Here is a 21099-nt window from a genome sequence, read left to right on the forward strand (position 1 = left end):
CTTTGCAAACCCGAGACACTGCACAGAACAGGCGGCGATGAATGAGATGTCTCTCCCTCCCTCCTCCTTTCCTTCCCACCTTCCTTTCTATCTTCTTTTTTTCCCCTCTAAATGAAACCAGTCCTTGGAATTGAAAAGTAAAAAGCCCAACAATTGAGTATAAGTGAATTTCCTTATAAATGGGATGCTCTGCTGGATTTGGGGTGTGATTGGGCCGTGCAGCACAGACAATTCTCACTGGAGGTTTTTTCCTTCTCTGGCTCCTAGTCCTCTCAGGAATTCATAACAGGGAATCTCTCCCAGGGGAGTCTGATCAGACTGGAGAATGTATGTGAGAAAGTTCACTTCTGTTTTCCAAGGCAGCAGCTCTCTGTCACAATTTATAACCAGGCAGCGGCCACCTCCCTCCCAGTCACCAGCACCCGGCCACCTGGAGTCCTTGCAGGCTCCGGTTGTCCACATGGCCTGCAGAGCCAGCTCTTCCTCACCTGCCTGGGCTCCACCATGGGGTCTGGCCGGATGCCACAGCAGGGTCCCTCCTCTTAGGAGTTGCTTTGAGGTCCTCTTGTGCTCTGACACCTTGGCAAACAGCTTCAGCACTAGGCCCGGTTCCTAAGTCTCCAGCAGTGGACATGATGAATTGTAGACTGGAAAAAAAAAAAAAAGATGAGAAAGTGGGATGCTGGGGAGGTGACGTCAGCCCGGAGGCCCCCACTGGCTTTCCTCACACAGCGCATCAGAAGACAGAGACTCTGAAACCAGCACACAGCGAGGGGACAGCAGAGGGCCACCCGGCCGCTCAGTGAGGAGTCTGAACCCGGCTCCTGGCGTGAATGTGGGTGGGTGGGCCCGGGACGCTGCTGGGTGAGCCTGCTGATTTGTGGCTAGACCTTTACCTTGACCCTAACTCTTTGGGGCATCCAGAGACCCCGAGTGAAGGAAAGATTTCCTACCTACCCCTCACGGTTATCTGGGTTTGGATTGTGCTAGCTTATTTTAGGGTCAGGAGCAGCCTGGACATTTAAAAGATATTTGTGGCATAAACAACACTTTCCGAACAAGAAGGCTACAAATCAAAGGAGCGGGTGGTGCGGGAACGAGGCCTCCCAACCCGCCATGACACAAATCAGCCTTCCATTTGCTGTGATGCCTTCAGCCTGTATTTACTTACAAACATAATTTTTATCTGCTTACAAGGTGGATGCTTGCATTCTATTTGCTTTATTTAATATTCTATCATAAGCCACATAATCATCACAATTAGACTTTTAAATGTCTACATGGTAATCACTGAATATCAGTTTTTCCCACTGTTGAACATTTATTTTGTTCACTTTTAAAATTAGCTAGATAATCAGAGCGTTACATCAGCACACACCGATACATTATATAAATATTATGCGTGTGTATGTGCACACGCATGTCTGTCTCCCTGGCTCTCGTGGCGTCCTTTCTTTCTCCCATATTTGTCTTATTTTCTCAGGGTGATTTAAGAAGCCAGGCATTCTTTCCTACAGTAATGGGAGATCTCATCCTGGGCTGTTAAATACCAGCCGGAAGTCAGCTGCTTGAGAGCAGCAGCAGGATTTAGCCGAGAGCTTGGGCTAGTCTTTCCTCACCCTTGGAAGTGAGGGAGGTAGCAGAGTCCTGGTTTTTGACTGGTCACTCCACAGTCTGGCTCTGGCCCTGAAGCTAATCTGTAAGCCCTTTTCTCCCCGCCCCCATCTGATCCCATTCAAAGCAAGAGACACACCTGTAGTCTCAACCTCTGGGGTCTGAAAGCCTGATACGACTCAGGCTCACCCATTCAGTTACATTCAACCAGACGTCATGCAGGTCTGCAAAGTCAAATGAGTGAAATGGACTGGGCGGGTGGGACCTGGCGCAGACGAAGGCCCCTGCCCTCTGAGGCCATGCCTGCTGTTTCGGCTCTGGTCACCTGAGCCTGGCGTTGACAGAGCTCCCAGTTTTTTAAAGGAAGCTTGAGTTTCCGATATTTGAGTAAAATCTCCTGACTTCATTTTTGGCAACTAATTAAAAAAAGTTAATTAGTTTAGACCAAAGAAAACGTATCTGTAGCTTAGGTGCTGATTTCTGGCCTCCCACTGTAGGTATTCTGGGTAAGAGGTCATGCTGGACACTTTCAGGGGAGCATAAAGCTATAAAATTAATAAAAATCCTGGGACAGGGGAGTCACTTGACACAGACGTGCACCATGAAGCGTTACAGGGTCGGCGAGTGAGTGAGACAGAGGCTAGCTGCTCCGCCGGCCCTGCAGCGAAGCCGTGTCCTGAGGCCAGGGCGGGAGGCTCTTCCTGTGCTTGGGAGCAGCCGAGGCTGTACCCAGTACCTGTCCTCAGCAGCCCTCCGGGCAGCCGCCAGACTGTACGTCGGGCTGTACATCCATCTGGCTGGCACAGGGGCCCGTCTTCACCTCCTCGTCCCTCTGTCAAGGCTTGAGGGAGAGGGAACCAGGGAAGCTGGCTGAGTGGGTGCTCGGGAAATCGCCCCCCCCCCCACCTTCCCATCTTCGCAGCGAGGGAATTGCCCTCCTGGGCAGTTCTCAGGAATTTTTGGGAGGCACACTGGAGGCAGAGCTGCCAGGCCCCTCTCTCCTGTCTCTTCTGAGAGCCGTAGAGAAGATAAAGGGGTCTGTCTGAGGGGCTTTGCACTCCTGGGGACAGAGAGGACCTGGCAACGTCGGGATCGCTCCTCGCTGCTCCCCAGATGACAGCCCTGCTGGGCGAGCCTGGTGATACTTAAGAAATATGACTTGTGAGGGAAATAAACACTCTGTGTTATTTATTATTTACTAAAAAAACAAAGCTTTCCTCAGGTGGGAGGATTCAGATCACTGACAATGTCAGGTCCAATTTTCCTCTATTAATAACAGCCCGGTACCCTGCGCAGCTTGTGGCAGGAGCAGTGAGGCGTCTGTCTGTCTGGGTGCACTTTGGGGGGTGCTGTGCTGCCCAGGGGAGCGGAACAAGCTGTCCGAGTGTCAAGGGTGTGAGGGCTGGGCCCGTGGCTGTGAACCACCTGCTTGGAGCCGCGCCCTGTGCCAGAGACCTGGTCTGTGGCCTGTTCTGAGCAGCCCTCCGGGGCTGGGCACATCAGGGTGGCCTAATGCGCAAGCCCACTGAATCCCGGCAGGCCTGCCCCTCGGACATTGGGGTGGAGGAGAGACTTGGGCTTTCCAAGACCCGAACCAAGAGCAGCCTGGAATGGCTGAGGCCCCGCAGTGGTGGGAGGGGTCGGAGGCCGGGCAGGGCCAGGTAGGACTTTCTGGAGGAGCTGGCCAGGCGAGGACCACCCTGAGGTGAGGTGGCCCGCCTGTGGTCACCACAGGTGTGGGGCCTCGAGCGACAAGGTCCTCGCAGCACCGAGTGTGAGCTCTCCCAGTTGAGCCTCATGGCAAGCGGCCGAGGGAGGGTAGGGCAGGCTTCGCCTTTCATGTAATGCACGCAGGTGTGGAACGAGGGTTGGAAGCTGACACATGTGGGCTGAGATGAAGCCTCTGGTCTCTCAGCTGTAAAATGGGGAGATAAAATAGTCCTGGACTGAATCACTAATAGAAGCTGCTATTGTCAGTGCAGACTAAGAAACTGAGAACCTAGAGAGGTTCAGTGTCTTGCTTGGGGTCACAGAGCCGGAAGGGAGACAGTGGACTTGCTCCCCGCCCCTGGCTCCCACACATGTGCCCCGGGCTCTTCCTTCCCCTCGTGGATCGGGTGGGTGCTCGGCAGACACTGGCAGCCCTGCCGCCTCGCAGGAGGTATTTATGCCTGGATTGCAAGTTGGGAGCTGTGTCCCTGCCTAGGTATGATTATAGGGTGCTGACAGAGTAGCGCACCCTGATACAAACGATGAGCAAAAATGTACCAGGGCTTTTGTTCACCAGGAGACTCCATTGTGTCTCTCTCTTCTTCCTTACCCCTCCCTTTATCACCTGAAAAAAAAAAAAGAAGAAGCGGAGAGATGAAGGGCTGTCAGCACGGGATCACAACATGGGCTCCAGGAGTTGGCAGCTTTTCAGTGCCTGCGCTGAGTCCCTCTTCTTGCCTCTCTCAACTTCTTGCTTCCCCAAGTCTAATGAAGAGAAAGCTGGGAGTGCCCCTAGAAGCAGGCTCTTCCCCACTTCCCTATCTCCAGTTGGTGTCTTCCGGTCACCTCTCCTGGTCCTCACCCGCCTGGCCCCCTGGTGCCTGAACAGGACTGTCTGCTGACTGTCCCTCTGCTGACTCTGGGTGCAGCTTCCTTCCTCCAGCATCCTCAGGTGATCTGTTCCTGCCTCAGAACTTTCAGTGGCTCCTTGGGGACTTATTTCAAGTCTGTGTTTCTGAGAGCAGCAAGCCAGGCTCCCCGGAATCTGATCCCAGCCTGCCTTGACTTTGTTAGCCCGCTGCTCTTTGTATAAAGCATATGCTCATCCTGCACTGGCCAGGTTGCTGTTTCCCGAACAGAAATTACCTGCCTTTGGGCACATGGCTCCTTTTGCTTGGAAAGCCCTTGCTCCTCTGGAATTAGTCCCACTCTTCAAGGATTAGCTCAAGTGCCAAATCTTCCGTAAACCACATCTTGTTCCGGAACGTGCTCCTATTTTGCCTGGCACATAACAGATATGGAATTAATGTAGAATTTGCTCATCGACGCTCTGCTTGTCACTGTGCTGGTCTCTTCCAGGGCCTCCTCAGAGCTTTGCTGTCTACCCCCTCCCTTTTCCTACAAGCCGTGGAGTGTATTTACTCCTTAATTGCATATGATCTAAGTTCTTAGGCATTTTTCTTTGTAAGTTCACAGTTCTGTTGCTGTTCCCCCTCGTTGTCTGTTTCGCTTTCTGAGCCTTGGGGGCTAAGGCAGCAGGAGGTTTAGTAGAAAGAACACTGACCTTGGAAAGGGAACAGTGGGTTCTACTAGATCTCTCTCTGACCAGCTGTGACTAGGGGCAGGTAGCTTTCCTTCTGTAAATCTCAGTTCCCTACTTGTGAAATAAGGGTTGAACTTAATCTCGAGGATTTTAAAATCAGTCGTGTTGAGATGTCATTCACATACCATAAAATTGTCCCACTGTTCTTGGCCTGAATTGTGATCCCCTCCCCCTAAGTTCATCTTTTGAAGTCCTTAACCCCTTATACCTACAAATATGACCATCTTTAGAAATAGGGTCTCTAGGGGCCCTCCCTGGTGGCGCAGCGGGTTGAAGCACAGCACTGAGAAGCTAAAGCTACTTCCGCATGAGTTCGATTCCCGCCTGACCCGGAGGTGACCACATGGCGCGGCAGACCTCTCCTGACCGGCCCGTTGCTCCCCTCAGCAGTGTACTTTGTCAATCTGCCTGTTCTGCTCCCCACTCTGTCTCTGGTGAAGCCTCTCGCAGCCCCTGAGTCTCTGGCCTGTACCCCAGTTCTGTATGAACAAATAAATAAATCTTTAAAAAAAAAAAAAAGAAATAGGGTCTCTAAAGGGGTAATTGAGTTCATTGGGATGGACCCTAGTCCAGTGTGACTGGTATTCCTTAAGAAGAGGAGATTAGGGCACAGACATGCAGACAAAGGACCAAGTGAGGACACATCTATAAGCCAAGGAGAGGTTCCTCCAGATGGAACCAGTCCTGCCGACACCTTGACCTTGAGTTTGTAGCTCCAGACTCATGAAACAGTGCATTTCTGTGGTTTAAGCCTTCCAAGCTCTGGTATTCAGCTCGGCCACCGAGGTCCCGGATGCACCCACTGCTTTGGTGTGTTCGTCATCTTGTATAACCACCACTACAGACAGTGTTTTGCACATCTCATCATCCCCAAAGATACCCAAACCAATTAACAGTTGTTTTCCATTTCTCCTCCAGTCCTCACTCCACTTCCAGCCTGGGCAACACCGATCAATGTTTTGTTTCCATGGACTTGTGTATTCTGGACATTTCTTAGGTCTCATACAGCATGAGGTCTTTGGTGACTGGTCTTTGCTTAGCAAACTGTGTTGAAGTTTCATGTAGCATAGATTAGTAGTCATTCATTTTGTTTGCTAAATACTTGGGATTGTATGGGTGTGCCACATTTTATTTGTTCATTTGTCACTTGATGGACATTTGGGTTGTTTTAAATTTTGGCTATTTTTAATGATGTTGCAACGAACATTTGTATGAAAGGTTTTGCACGGATGCTGTTTTCTCTTGGATATATATTTAGGAGGGGAATTGCCAGGTTCATGCGGTAATTCTGTTTAACTTTTTGAGGAGCCACTAAACTGTTTTCCAAAGTGGCTGCACCATTTTCCATTTCCACTGGCAATGTATAGAGGATTAAATTTCTCACACCCATGCCAACACTTGTTATTGTTTGCTTTTTTGGCAGCCATTCTAGTGGGTATGAAATGGTATCTCATTGTAGTTTTAATTTGCATTTCTTTGATGGTTGATAATCTTGAGCATCTGTTCATGTATTATTTGCCTTTTGTTTATCTTCTTTGGAGAAATATCTATTCACATGTTTTCCCTGTTTTTCCATTGAGTTATCTTTTAATTATTGAGTTGTAAGAGGTCTTTATATGTCCTACATATAATCCCCTCATCAGATACATGATCTGCAAATATTTTCTCATATTCTATGCTTTTTTTTTTCATTTGCTTTTGCATCGTAAAATTTTTCATTTTAATGAAGTCCAGTTTATTTAACTTTTATTACTTAGACTTTTGGTGTCAAATCTAAGAAACCTCGACAAACATTTACTCCTATTTTTTCTTCTAACAGTTCTGTAGTTTTAATTTTTACATTTAGGCCCATGGTCCATTTGGAAGTAAGTTTTGTGTGAAGTAAGGGTCAAAGTTCATTTTATGTGTGTGGATGTCCACTGGCATTTTTTGAAATGAGTGGGATTATGGAAGGTGACTTGAAGAAGCCACCGCCTGAGAAGGAAGAATGGTAAACAACTAGTGTGGAGTCTGGCTCGGGGGAAATGTTCTTGTTGCCTTTCCGTTCCTCCTTCAGCAGCACCAATACACAGTTCCCTAGCCCAGCCTGACAGATTTTTCTGTGTGTGTTGAGGCTTTATAATTCTGTTCTGGCTTAACTTGTTCTTCACATCTTCCAGAATGGTGTTGTGTGCAGGTGGTTGCTAAATAGTTGCTTCTCATGATGGTGAGGGCCAGAACAAGAGGATGTGCATTTTCATCACAGCGAGGGGCCCTGGCTCATGGGACCCAACTCTCCTTCCACCTGGGGAGGTATTTGAGGGCCCCACAGTCGAGTTGATGGGGCCCTTGATTGGATAGGGGAGGAGATGATAATGACAACCCAGACCAGGGTGATAGATGTTCAAGGAAAAAGGGCGTTTTCAACTTTTTGACTCCTTAATCCAGCTGTGCTTTCAGATGAGAGGAGCATTTTCTTTTTCATCAGTACTTTTTCAGAGAGTGTGAATAGGTCCCCCAGGGGGACTTAGGGAAGTTAGTGAGACAAGTTATGGCTATACCAGGCTCTAGGGTACGTGTCCCCCTTCTCTCCCTTAGTCTCTTGGGCCACGGGTCAAAGCAGCATCTTCCCCATGTGAGAGCCAAAGTAGATGCCAGGGCTCTGGGAACATGCTGGGTGGAGCACCAGTGGAAAGGTAGTGGCGGCCTCAGGACACCGGCCTCCTTCTTCCTGCCGCTGTTGACAGTGTGGGCAGGAAGGGCCTTGCTAGTCATTGGTGAACCTCTCCCCCATTCTTGTCTAGGCATCCTCTTCCTTGGTCCCGGGCTCTGTCGGTGCAGACCACGCCCCTGCCTGCATGTCCTATTCACTTCCATATCTCCTGAACATAGATGCTGCCTGGTGCCATCTAAATAGTCAGCAAATGAATGGACAAACAAATGCTTTCTCACTTGGAGCTCAAATTGTTTCTGTCACCTCATTCCCCATCACCCTTTGTCTTCCAAAGCCTGTCAGCTGTTCAAGGTCCAGCTTAAATATCTTGTCCAGAAAGTCTTGCCCCTTGCTTGTCCCCAGAATTAAATATGAAGATCTCTTCTCTATCTTTTAAAAAAATTAAAAAAAAGATTTATTTATTTTATGCATACGGAACTGGGGTACAGGCCAGAGGTGCAGGGGCGGTGAGAGGACTCACCACAGACAGAGTGGGGAGCAGAACAGGCAGATGGACGAAGTACACTGCTGAGGGGAGCAGCGGGCGGGTCAGGAGAGGTCTGCCGCGGCATGGGGGTCACCTCCGGGGCGGGGATCGAACTCATGCGGCAGTGGTCTTAGGTTCTGAGTGCTGCGCTTTAACCCGCTGCACCAGGGAGGGCCCTATCTCTTCTCTTTTTAGTCTTCATTGCACCTCTGCCTCTGTTTTGGCTGTCCCTACACGCTGCCTGTGGCATGTGCTTATGTCTAACCCTGCAGTGCATGGAGTAGGCGCCGTGTTTTCTCATTTTGTATCTCACTGCACTTCTTCTCTCCTTTCCTCCACTGCAGATATTTGCAAAGCTTGCTTAGTTGTAGTTCCTGGGTCACAGATCGCTGGTTGGGCCCCTGCTCCAACCCTCCTTCCTCTCCCAGCCCAGATTAGGGCTTTGTGTACAGCTTTTTGCTGCCCAGAGGATTTTCCTGGGCTTCACATCCTGGAGTAGGAAGTGTCTGTGAGAGACAGATGTCTGTGTGTGGTGTTCCCTAGCCACTGTATGTAATTTCCATATCTCTGTGTAGGGAGCATTAAGGCAACCGCATTACTGAGGTATTATACTTGACTCCTGGCAGGAAGAATTGGAGCAGATAACACATCAGTGGTAATCCCTTGCTCTGCCCAGGAGGATACAAAACCATCTCTGGTGTGAGTTGCTCCCTGTGGGTGTCAGAGACTCACCTTCTGTTCACTAATGGCGTGGTCAGGTTTCTCCTGACTGACTAGGCAGCTCTTCTCCTCTCTCTGCTCTTTGCAGGTGCCCCCTCCTCAAAGTCCTGACCTGGATGGTCATACTGAGTGTGGGTTAGAGGAGAGAGGGACCCCTAGAATGCCAGGCTGCGAGGGCCTCTCTTTCATACAGAGGATCGCGGCTAGGGTGCTTGGTGGGTGCCCAGTACCTACTGAGAGCATCCGGGACTCTGCTTATGTGGGGCTTTCCCTTTGCAAATGTGCTTTCATGTGGGTTTTCACTTTTGAGTCTCAGGAATCTTGAGAATTTACCTTAAGGATTTTTTTTACTTATGTGTGCAGATCTGGGGTACAGGCCAGAGGTGCAGGGGGTGAGAGGATTCATTCACCAGAGACAGAGTGGGGAGCAGAACAGGCGGATCTACTGAAACATACTGCTGAGGGGAGCAGTGGGCGGGCAAGACAAGAGAGGTTTCCTGGGCTATGTGGGTCGGCTCCCTGGCTGGGGATCTAACTTGTGCTGCAGCGGCTGCGGACGGCTTCATAGTGCTGCACTTTAACCCGTTGTGCTACCAGGGAGCGCCCTCAGGAGATGTTTTTACTTCTGTTTACAGACACAAGATCTTCAGAGCAGAATGGAAGGCCGCTTGTTTCTGGTTAGTAGTAGGGGTATGAAGGAGCTCAGGAATTTTGGCCACATTGAACGTCACACACTGTGGGCATTTGATGCATGTTTGTCCTATAAATGAACAGTGGGCACTCATGGGCACTCATTGAGTGATAGTTGATTTGAAGCAAAAGTAGACTTCTGGATTTTGTGCCCAACTCACTGTGGTCTCTTTCACTCTGGACTCATTTCTTCCCCGCAGGGCTTGCCACTCCCTGACCCCACTTCACACACCCCAGCTTGAAGAACGATACCCAGAGACTTCTGGATAGGGCGATGCAGTAGGCTCACCCTGGAGTCAGTGTGGCCCACTGCAGTGGGGCAGGATGATAGCAGCAGAATTCTTCTCATTCGCTTGAAGAAGCCATTGCTAACTGGTCTGGCACTATTTTCCTCCACATCCGACTCAGCCCTTCTCAGTATAGGCTCCATGTCGGTACTGCCAAAGGACCAGGGTGGGCATTAGGGTGTCAGGTGGGCTTTACCTTGCCCATAGCAAAAAGGGCATCGGACCTTTGAATCCTGGTCTACGTATTCTACTTTGTGATGTTGTAATAATCCCTGGACATCACACAACCTTGAACTTAATGTTTTTCAGGTCCGTTATGGCCCTGATATTCTAGGATTCTGCGGTTCCCTTGGGAGGGAGAGGCTTATGGCTGGCCATGGAGGGGGTAGGATTAACCTCCAGGGTCAGCAAGCTTGCAGAGCTCAGGAAATGCCTCTTTGTGATCTGTATTTGGTCCAGAGACAGGTGGTAGAGCCTGGAGGAGGGGAAGTCACTTGCTCCCAGTCCCAGAGCTGGGGGATGGGAGACCGAACTCAGCTGCCTTTTTTTCCTGATGGAATGAAAGTCTTTGGTGCATTTAGATCTTAGCAAAGGAGCTGGACCTTGCAAGTTAACTCTCCCAAGCCAAATACTTATCCTGTTTCTCACTTCTTCTGTTGCAGGGGGAGAGGAGAGCTGTCAAGGGGCAGTTTGCAGGGAATCAAGATTCCTTCATTTAATTTTCGGTAAGTTGTTAGGAGATGCTGCTGCCTAGGACACCCGTTGGGCCTTGAACATGCATTGTGGTGTCCTTATTTCCTTTGGCCACTACCCCCCGCCCCACCACCTGCTCCCTTGCCGGGGAGGACACAGAAGCGTTTGCAGTATGAATGAGTCAGTTGTACTGAAACGCAGGGCAAGGGGCCTGGCACTCACTTTCCCCCGTTCAGAGCAGGTACCGAGCCCAAGGCTGGATTCCACAGCCAGTTGGCATGGGAGGCCCTCCAGGTCATGAGCAGTGGAGGCTGCAGTGAGCCTTCGTCAACTCTTTGTAGGTTTGTGAGGCGCCTTGAGATTAGCCACTGAGCAGAGGCTTTATTTATGATGGCGCCTAGAATTCCCTCCTGCCGCCTGCAAGAGTTGGCTGCCATCATGGGTGCTGCCGAGCTCCCTAGGGCATCTTAAGTCTCCCAAGTAATCTGCGCGTCAGCCCCACTAGAAGGCAGCCTTATCCAGGGGACTGTCCTCGAGGAGGGCAGTGTCCCCAGGCTCAGCATTTCAGGTATGGGATGGAGACTTCATCTACGGGGCTAGAAGAGCTGGCCGGGGCTCGGAGCGATCATGCCTGAGTCTGTCATACCATTAGATACTCTAATTCTGTCACCAGTAATACGGCAGATGTAGCAATTTGGCAATCATGACTCCTCTTGATTAAAATGGTTGAAATAAGGATGTAACATGGGCAAGATGCAGAATTTTAATATAATTCAAGCTGTATTAAGTACGATGAGGCTAATGTATATTGTAATTTTTTCATTAACTTCAATTTAGTAGACATTTATATTTTAATTTGTAACGTGCTTAGTTCTTGAAAGCAGTCATACTGCCCTCTTTAAACAAATGCTCCATATTTTTAACTTTTTACTAATTTGGGAAGGATTTCTTATTACTGATTAATGAGGTTTTTTTCTAAGAATAGGATCAAAGCATCATACTGTCTACTGCTGGAAGGTTCCTTAGAGATTATCTCATGTGCTTCATTTTAGAGATGAAAGAACACTGGATTATTATATACACTCACAGATGAGTGGTAATTTCTTTTATGGAACAGCTTTACCCCCAATATGAAAGGGCTGTAGGGGTGAATAAATGGACAGAAGTGGAACATTTTTCTAATTTTCCACTGAATTTAGTAGACATGTGGAAACAGGCATTACTCAATGAACTTCTATAAAGAGAACACAAGTGTGGGACCGGTAATCAGATCAAGAACCAAAACATGACCAGGACCTCAGGAGTCACCCTCACATCCCCTTCTAGTTAGTACCCCACTCTCTTGGTCTAGTTTTTGAACCTCATATCAGTGAGGTCACACAGTACGCGCTCTTTGGTGTCTGACTTCTTTTCCTCAACATTACGTTCCTACATCCCTGCAGGCTGTAGTTTATTAATTTTCATCGTTGCATAGTATTCCACCAAGGGACTGTCCCATGATTGATTTAGCCCTTTTACTACTGATGGATGTTGTTTGGGTCATTTCCAGATTTTGGTTATTTTAAAGTAGTTCTTCAATGACTATTCTGATGTATGTTTCTCTTCAAAACCCATTGGAATTGTGAAGACATAGAAAATGGGTATATCACACATTCCTGAACATGACCACTTTGCCAAAGTGGTTATATCAGTTTGTACTCCCAACAGCATCTGATTCTGGATGGTGCTTGTCGATCCAAGCATTCGGTGTTATTCTGGGAGCTGTGTAACGTTATCTCACTGGGGCTTTGATTTCACTGATGGCTAGTGAAGCTGAATGTTAAGTATGGGATGTTGAGAATAGATTGGAATTTTGGGTTTTCTACCAAGGAAGTTACTCTTTATCAGACACAGAGAGACTGAGACATATCTCAGGGATAAGTAAGCCTGTAACTTCAGTGTGGTGGTGGTCAGCTTGGCACAGAAACAGCTGCTAGTGCCGTGGGCTTCGGCTATTTATCACATACTTTTCATCTGCCTGCTCCCTTGGTGGGTCGGACAGTGCTAGGCCCACAGGTGCTCAGTGCAGACCAGTGGGGTAGACCTGAGGCCCAGCTAGGGAGGGATGATGGAATCAGGCGCAGTTAAGGTGGGGGCATGGGGCTTGCAGTGGACCAGATTTGGGGTTTTCACAGCCGTCTCAAGTGTGGCCCCAAGTCCAGGCAGCATGGAACACGGTCTCTGTGGTATGAACATGTTCTCTGTGGTGTCTTCCTCAAACATGGCAGGGGCTGGGGGCTGCTGGGGACAGAGGTGACTGCTGATCTGGAACGCAGGGCAGGTCAGGTCTGAGTGAACATCCTGCAGAAAGTTCACTGGCATCACTGGCCTGCAGAGTCTCCTCTGGGAGCAGTGTCCTTGTGTGCACTGACCACTGCTCACCCCATACTCCCCACTCCCAGGGCACCTCTCACTCATTCCTTTGGGAGCTCTTGACCTGATTAGGTCAGGTCTGAGCCAGGTCACGGTCTTACACCCTTGAAGGAGTGAATTCAGCTGGGATCACAGGCCTTTGTGAGGGAAGGCACAGCCTTTGGTGATTGCCCTGTATGGCCCTAGGGGATCCCCTCCCCCAGGGTTCAGAGATGAACAGCAGTGGGAGGCAACGGTTATGCCACACATAATGTGCAAAACAACACCATGGAAGTCTAGATTTGGGGTCTCCACAACGCCAGTGAGCTCAGCTGCTGCAAGGCAGGGGTGGCTTCAACCATACTTGGCAAGGAATCATTTGCTCTTTATCATCAAGAAAATCTCATCCCTCAATGTTCTACCGACGCTTTCCAGATGCTTCAATCCTATTTAATTGATAAATTCTTCATAAAATTTTCCCTCTGGCCTTCTTCTTTGTATCTCCCTCAATTCTAAAACAAACAGTGCCCGTGAGCTCCCGATACGGGTGTGCCAGGTTCTTTGGGGGGGGGGGCGGACTGAAGTTGCTCAGGGGCCATGAACACACGGGAGGCTGACAGGCCAGAAGGTGCCAGTCACTGGAGAACAGACTTCCTTTTTGTCTTTTCCCCAGCCCAGCCCATCCCCTGCCTCCTTCTTGCCTCTCTTTCGGGAATCCGTCCTCACTCACTCACTCGTGAAGTACAGCATCCAGGGGGTATCAGAGGAGGAGTGAGACGCAGGGGGAGGAGTTGAGGTCTGGTGGGAAGCTCTCTTCCCTGGCCGGCCCTGTCCCTCTGGGACTCCGCCTACCCCCTCTCTGTGTCACTGAGTGAAGCTCTCGTTGAGCAAGTGAGTGAATTCTACGTGGTGGAGCGAGTGGCTGCCTCCTCCCCTGGCCATGCCGGGCTGGCGAGTGGATGATGAGCTCAGGCTTGGCCACGACTCAGGGGGAAGGTAGGAGAGAAGTAGAAGGTGGTGATCTCATGTGGCATTAAATGCAGCTGAGAACGTGAAGCGTTGCATGCTTATCTTCCTGTCATCTCGCGCCTCCTCCAGACCGTTGGCAGCAGTCTGCCTGGAGGGGCTCTCCACGGAGAAGGCTGAGGCCCCAGCCCCCAGGCTGCCTGCCCTCCATCTCTGGGAAGAGCTCTCCTTTCCTCTGAGTGAGCACAGAACACTTACTGTGTTTGGGATGTTCAAGGACAGGTTGGCGTTAAGGAGGTCGGGATGTGGGCAACCCAGTGGCTTTGGGCTCTCTGAGCGGAGATGTGGGTGAAGACCCAGCTCTAGGAAGTTGGGGCAGAGAGAGGGTGCTCAGGGGTCTAAGGGCAAGACACCGGCCTACCAGGGAGGACCTCTGAGGTCTAGTTCCCGTGCAGAGCTAATCCGCTTGGTTTCTCCCATATCTCGGTCTTCTCACAGGTCAGATGGCCATCCTGCCCTCTCGCCACCCTGTGGCAGTGAGGTGAGGCTGTGCACGTGGACAGACGATAGGCTAGGAAGCATGAGAAGTGCTGTGCAAGAGTAATATGACGCCCCCGTGAATAATAGATGCAGTAAACAGGAGCAGGTACTGGTGAGGGAGGTGTGATCACAGCTGGAAAGGTCAAGGTCGTGCACGCGAGCCTGGTGTTGCCCAGGTGTGTCCAGGTCCATGGGTGTGTTGGGGCAGGGACAGGCAGGGGCTGAGTCTGGAGGCTTTGATACAGAAGGCGGCTCGTCATATCATTTGAAAGGTATCTGCATAGTATTTGAACAGCCTACTTTGTCTGTCCTGGTGGGCAGGTGAGTCCTGTTGGTGAGAAGTAAGGGCTAGAGACGCACTGGTCCTGGAGATGGGCGGAGGCAAGGGACCGAGGGGGTGGGGGAGGCGAAGATGTGTGGGTGTCCAGTCCCCTGGTCGGGAACAGCACGGCGTGACTGAACTCTCTGTGGGAGCCAGAGGTGGTGGGGGTGTGTGTGGTGCTGCAGGTCCCATCGCTGTCTTTTCGGGCTGCTGTGACCTTGAGCCAGTCCTTTTACCTCTCTGAGTTCCCCATCCTTCATCTGGGACTCATAATCCCTGTCTTACAGGGCTGCTGTGAGGATTGAGTGAAGCAAAAGAACAGCCTGGAAATAGAAGGTGCTCAACAAATGTCACTTAAATCTGAATTTCTCTCCCATTCATCTCATTTATGGTGTTTGCAAGGAATGTTCCGGAGCCTTTTGACACATTCACACAGGTCCACACCAGGGCTTGGTCTTTCCTTCTTTCTGGTGCTGACAGACTTTGATTTATTCCAGTTTCCTACCCACGACCTGTGTTCCTGTGTCACACTTACCTGTGACTGTCCAGTTTGCATCTAGACATTGCGTAGCATAGATGTTACTTCACGCAAAAGCAACTTCAGTGAAAAAACTCATATACAGGAGTCAAAATTACATTTCTGGGAACAAATGCTAAGTTGTGGATCTCGTGGCATGGAGGAGAGTGCTGGGAGCCGGCCCTGCTCGCCACTGGGAGCATCAGGTTCCTGGCTGCAGGGCGCCTGGCCCAAGACTGAGATGGATGCGCGCGTCAGGCCTCTTCAGCTAGGCCAGGCAGGCAGGGTGGGGTGCTGGCATGCACCCGGGAGTCGAGCCAGGGCCAGCCTAGCAGTGACACCAGCTGGGAGGGCGAGGGGCGGGGGCTTCACGCCCCCTTCATCCTGCTGCCAGGGTCTCCAGGTCCTCTGCCAAGTCTCTTCTGTTCTGAATATTCTTCGACTCTTCAAATCGTGGAGTCACATCTCCCTTCGGTGACAAGTAGAACTCTTAGTGGCAAGGTGCCTCCCCACCCTGTGTCCTAGAAAGAACCACCAGGACGCGGTGTCTTCTCACCACCTCAGTGCCACAGCCCTTCATCTCTTGCCGGGATTATTTGATAACCCATTATTTAAGCACGCCCTGCCCTCGCCAGCTGTGCCGACCCTTCCCTGCCCGTTCTGTTGAAAGCAGCTGCCCTACCTCACCCCTGCTTCTTGGGCTCCTTTCCCCCTGCATTTTCTGCCCACCTCCCGAGACACCTGTCTTCTTCTTCTTCCCTGTCTGTCTCTCATGCCACCCTCCCTCCACCTCTGTCCTCACACGGGAACTAAGCCATGTGAGGACAGGGTTTTTCATGTTTTTTCTTCTGTTTTTGTGACTGCCACCAACACGGTGCTCTACTACTCTGTGATCTTTAGAAACTATTTGCTATCAGCCTGAGAATTACTAGCCACTCTCTTGTCAAGGTTTCCTTGGTGCCAGCCCCAACCCAGAAGGTCCTGTGACCCTGTTCACAGACTTCCATCTTTCCTGTGTTGTTAGTTAGCTAGGCTGGTGGATCGTGAGACTAGACAGGGGACCTGGTCTTGCACCTTGAGGCCCCTTTGCTCAGCACAGACCTGCTGCTCAGTACATTCATCATTCTTTTGTTAGCTGGTCAATGCTGCTGTTGACAGATGATGAAAATTCAACGTTCGCCAGCGTGCCACGGAGACCTGGACGGGGTGGCAGTGGTCCTGCAGGTAGCATGTGGAAAGGAGGGGTGGTGATCGCCAGGGTGACAGGTTCTCCTGTGTCTGCCGTGAGAATGGCCCCAGTCCTGAGAATGGCCCCTAGGACGAGTGTGCCCCTATTTCTTTACATTTCCATGGAGGCTCAAAGCTGCTCTCTGAGATTTTAAAATACGCCTCACGGTCCCGATGATGTCAGGTAGATAGTTTATGGGTCCCGTCCTGGTTGTGATAACTCAGGCTAAGCTGGATAATAAACGAAAGTGGGACAGAGCCGCAGGATAAATATTGCTACAGGGCATCTCGAACCGCACAAATCATGGGGAAAATATCTCCCAGGCTTTCATCTCTCCTCTTCCTCCCTGGCCCTCTGGCAGCAGCCAGAGAAGCAGGCTCCATCCATCAGAGCGCGCTGGCCCGGCCCGCCTCCGCCCCAGCACGGTGGCAGGGTGTAGACTGGTGGGGAGCTGAGGTGCCGCTCTGCCTACGTGGCTGCTCTGTAGGGGGGCGGCAGGGACGCGGGGAGCCGGGGGCCGGCGTGGACCGGTCGGCTCTCCCTTCCGTGGCTGTCCTTCATTCAGCCTGTCCACTTAGCTTCGCGGTCTGTGTATCTCTAAAATGACAGGGTTCGCCATGGCCTGCTCTGAGTCTGGGGTCAGCTGGGACTTTGAAAGCAGCTGGCCGGGCCCCACCCCAGGGCCTGGAACTAGAGGTTGTCTGGCCTCGAGGCGCCACCCACCTGCTCTGCCCCACCAGCGCTGCTCCTGGTGCTTCTCTTCCGGCCAGTAGGCTTCGAGCGAGGTGGTGGGTGAGGTGTGAGGGGCTGGTTTGAGTGACCTGCTTTTGTGCGCGGCCCGAGAGCTCTGTCCCCTAGTAGGACTCTCCTCAGCTTTGGAATGGCACTCGCTTTGTGGCCAGCGCCAACCTGCGGGCATTGACTGGGTCCGAGGGGCCGGCGAGCGCCTGAGGGTGCCCGGCCACATCTGTGCCCTGGCTGTGCTGTGCCACTCGCCACATTCCTGTGCCCTGTGAAGGGCTTGTTTTGTCGTAAACTGTTTATTTGCTTAGTATCTCTTTCTCTCCCTCCATTTCTTCTTTTTGAGCTTCTTGAAAACAGGGACAAATTATGTCTTAAGTTGACCCCATATGCCAAACAGAATGCCAGGAAGATCTCTATCTAATAAATGTTTGTTGAATGAGAAGGCATTGATCATGCAGTAGAATCGAAGACATCGATCACGAGTCGAGAGACTTGCGCTTCAGCGTGGCTGTTACTGTTCTCATGCTGGATGCCCTGGATAAGTTCATCCTTCCCTTGAAGGATTTTCTCTTCAGTCGGAGGGAGGGTGTGTACCTGAATGATTTCTGTGTTGTCTTCTGGCTTGACATTGTGATTGTGTGTTAGATAGTTGTGTGTCTGCTTTCACGGGCCTGTTGTACTTCTGGCCTGGGGACAGGGCCTCCCCCGGGGTCCAGCTGCAGGCACCCCACCGTGGTTGCTCAACTGTGGTGAGAGTTGACCTGGCCACAGGAGCCTGCTGACTTGGTGGTATCAGAAGACAATCTAGGTCTTCAGTCTCCCCCTGTCCAGGCCTCTCATCTTTCCTTGTTTTTGCCCTCGATTGATTATTTTTTTTAAAGATTTATTTATGTATGCATTCAGAGCTGGGGTACAGGCCAGAGGTGCAGGGGCAGTGAGAAGATTCACCAGTGACAGAGCGGGGAGCAGAGCGACTGACGAAGTCCACCGCTGAGGGGAGCAGCGGGCGGGTCAGGAGAGGTCTGCCGCGCCATGTGGTCACCTCCGGGGCAGGCGGGGATCGAACTCATGCGGAAGTGGCTTTAGCTTCTCAGTGCTGTGCTTTAACCCGCTGCGCCACCTGGGAGGGCCCCTTAATTTATTTTTTATTATTATTATTATTTTTTTTATTAAAAAGTTTATTTTTACATCATTTAGCACATTTTTTTTCAATTTATTTTTTAAGCAAATATTCCCCCCTTACACCCCTTTGACTCTTTCTCCCACTGCTTCCTCTTAACCTTAGCAGTCACACTTTATTTATTCATGTCTGCATCTGGGCAAGGTCTGCTCCTGAGCTGGGCAGCACTGTAAGCAGCGTCCTCTCTGCCCAGGAGCAGCAAGGAGACCGGGAGCCGTGGGCACCCAGAATTCCGGGCTCCTTGCACTTTCTCTCTCTCTGGGCTCTTTTTTCTCAGCACTTAGATTCACTGTCTGACAGCAATCTTGGGAGTCGGGAACAAGAGCAGCCCTTCTCGCTGGTTGGGAATCCCCAGTGAGGGGCCCAGGACGGGGGCGGGGAGGCATGGGGGGTTCACTCCCTGGCCTGGAAAACGCCCCTGACCCTCGTGGTGTCTTGCTTCGAGGCCTCAGTTTCTCCTTCTGTCCGCTTGGCCACACCGCAGTGGCTGGGGTGAGACTGGCATTGCACCACTGCAGCCAGAGTTACTTTATAAATAGTAAGATACTTAATACCGACCCTGGAATCAAGCAAGGAGGGTGGCTGTGGGCAGCAGTGCCTTAAAAAATGAACATTGATTTCTGGGACTCCGCAGGCTGCATGTTAAGCAGGCCCCGCCGGCTCCCAGGCTGTGCTGCCTGCGCCTCTGGCCCCTTAGGGCCACTGCCCGTCGGGGCCTGCAGAAGGCCTGAGGGCCTGAAAGCCCGGGCTGGGGACTTGGCCCAGGCTTCGCCTCTGGGGGTGTTCTCGCCTCTGGGGGTGTTCTCTGCCTCTGTTTGTTGACTCCTCCAGTCACTCATTCATCCCATTATGAGCCAGGCAATATGTTAACTTCTGGGATTCAGAGATGAACAAGAACCACCCCTGCTCCCCTTCTCCCCTCCGTACTCAGCGTCAAGACTCGAGAGACTTCATGGGGCACTCAGAGTGGAGAAGAAAAGGTGCGATTTTGGGTGGGTAAGGAAGAGGTTTCACAGAGCAGAGTGGAGGGGCGGCGGGAGGAGACTGCACCCCACACAGGACTGGGATGCACATACAGGTGCTGGGGCTCCCCTCCGGGGCAGGCTGCTGGTATTTAGGGCGTCCCTCTCAGCTCCCCGAGCTAGCTGCACACCAGGGAACGAGGAGACCGGAGACACCTGCTGCTCTGTTAGCGTGGCGGTCTAGAGGGCCCTCGTCAGTGTCAACTGACGAAAATACTTTGCCTCTCGGTCCAGTCCCCGTTAGAAAGCAAGTTAAAAGCATATTAAATTGGGGCCCACCCTGGTGGTGCAGCGGGTTAGGACGCAGCACTGCGAGCTGGCCGCAGCCGCCTCAGTGCGAGTTCCATCCCCAGCCCCAGAGCTGACCCACATGGCGCGGCCTGTCTCTCCTGTCTCGCCCACTGCTCCTCTCAGCAGTGCACTTCGTCGATCTGCCTGTTCTGCTCCCCACTCTGTCTCTGGTGAGTCCTCTCACCCCCCTGCCCCTCTGGCCTGTAAACAAATAAATAAATAAAAGAAAATATTAAATTGTCACGTAGCGTCATCACTGCTTAGATGTCCTCTCCCACTATTCCAGAGCTGATCACAGGCAGTGCTGAGAAACCCCTTGGGAAGGGCCCCCTGGCCTCCATCTCGACTCCTCTGTCCCACCGCACCTGCCAGGGAACTATGTCGGCCTTCTCCTCCAGACACGCCCTGGACCCTGGAGGTGGCCATGTTCCCACAGGGGCGAGAGATGAGCAGAACCCCGGAGGGGCGCTCTCCCAAAGAGAGGCCTGGAGAGGAGGGGCCGAGGCTGGGAGGCCTTTGAGGGGTTGATGGGGGGCGGGGGGCAGGGGTGCCAGGCGTGACTGTGCCCAGGAGCTACCTGTGCTTGCAGATGTCGGGAGGCCTCACTGACACGTCTGAACCACTCTGGCCCGACAGGTCAGTGGGGCCAGCCTGGTCGCTCTAGCTCGTGTCTCCGTGACTTGCGGGGTGCCCACGCTTTTTGCTCAAAGTAGTGAAATTGCTCGTCACAGAGGTTAGTCACACAGAGCCCGTGCCCCTGGCTGGAGGTGCGTGTGTGGTCAGAAGGGTGGGCCGGTGGCCCCAGCACGGGGGTCCCGCGAGCTCCGCCTCGGGAGAGGAGGGGTCTCCAGGCAGATTGTAAACTGCTGCGGGGCGAAGCCAAGGCTTGGGTTTTGCTTGGCTGTGGCGGTGGGGCTGTGGATGCATCATGTATGGCACAGGTGGGGTGGGCAGCGGCAGCCACTGCCCACTGCAGACTTCTCTGCCTTCCCTCCTCTCTGACCTTCCCCGGGCCCTTTTTTCCATGGCACGTAGGCAGCACACAATGATACTTGTGTACATGTGTTTTCTTCCTTTGCCTTTGTGTCTTCAGCCATAGCTGGGAGCAGGGAGCCCCACTGCTCAGCCCAGTGTCCAGTACTTAGATTCCCACTCACAGGACACCCCCCCCCCACCCACCCACTAGAGCTTGCAGGAAAAGTCTCGGAGATCATGTAGAGACGTTGACATGCGGATGGGCTGCTGTGGTTTGGGATGGATTAAGCTGGGGGCTGGGGAGACAAGCTTTCTGGGCTGGTCTGTGTGTCTGCTGCAGATGGACTGTGGTGGAGACACCCCAAGACTCCCGCTGACCCCCTTTGTTCCCCCCACACACAGGGATCTGGTTGCTCGGCCTCTGATG

The 21099-nt window shown here is 51.8% G+C and overlaps 1 protein-coding gene across 1 annotated transcript in view; it reads left to right on the forward strand.

Annotated features, from left to right (window-relative positions):
• The window catches only part of TSPAN9 (tetraspanin 9), a 169357-nt gene that overhangs the window by 56184 nt on the left and 92074 nt on the right, over positions 1–21099 (forward strand). Inside the window, exon 2 of the mRNA XM_004692549.2 lies at positions 10466–10528. The gene's annotated coding sequence lies outside the window, so the exon portion shown is untranslated. The remainder of the gene's footprint in view (positions 1–10465; positions 10529–21099) is intronic.

The sequence above is a fragment of the Condylura cristata genome, unplaced genomic scaffold, assembly GCF_000260355.1.
Source record: "Condylura cristata isolate star-nosed mole 26May11 unplaced genomic scaffold, ConCri1.0 scaffold00034, whole genome shotgun sequence".
NCBI classification, from domain to species: domain Eukaryota; kingdom Metazoa; phylum Chordata; class Mammalia; order Eulipotyphla; family Talpidae; genus Condylura; species Condylura cristata.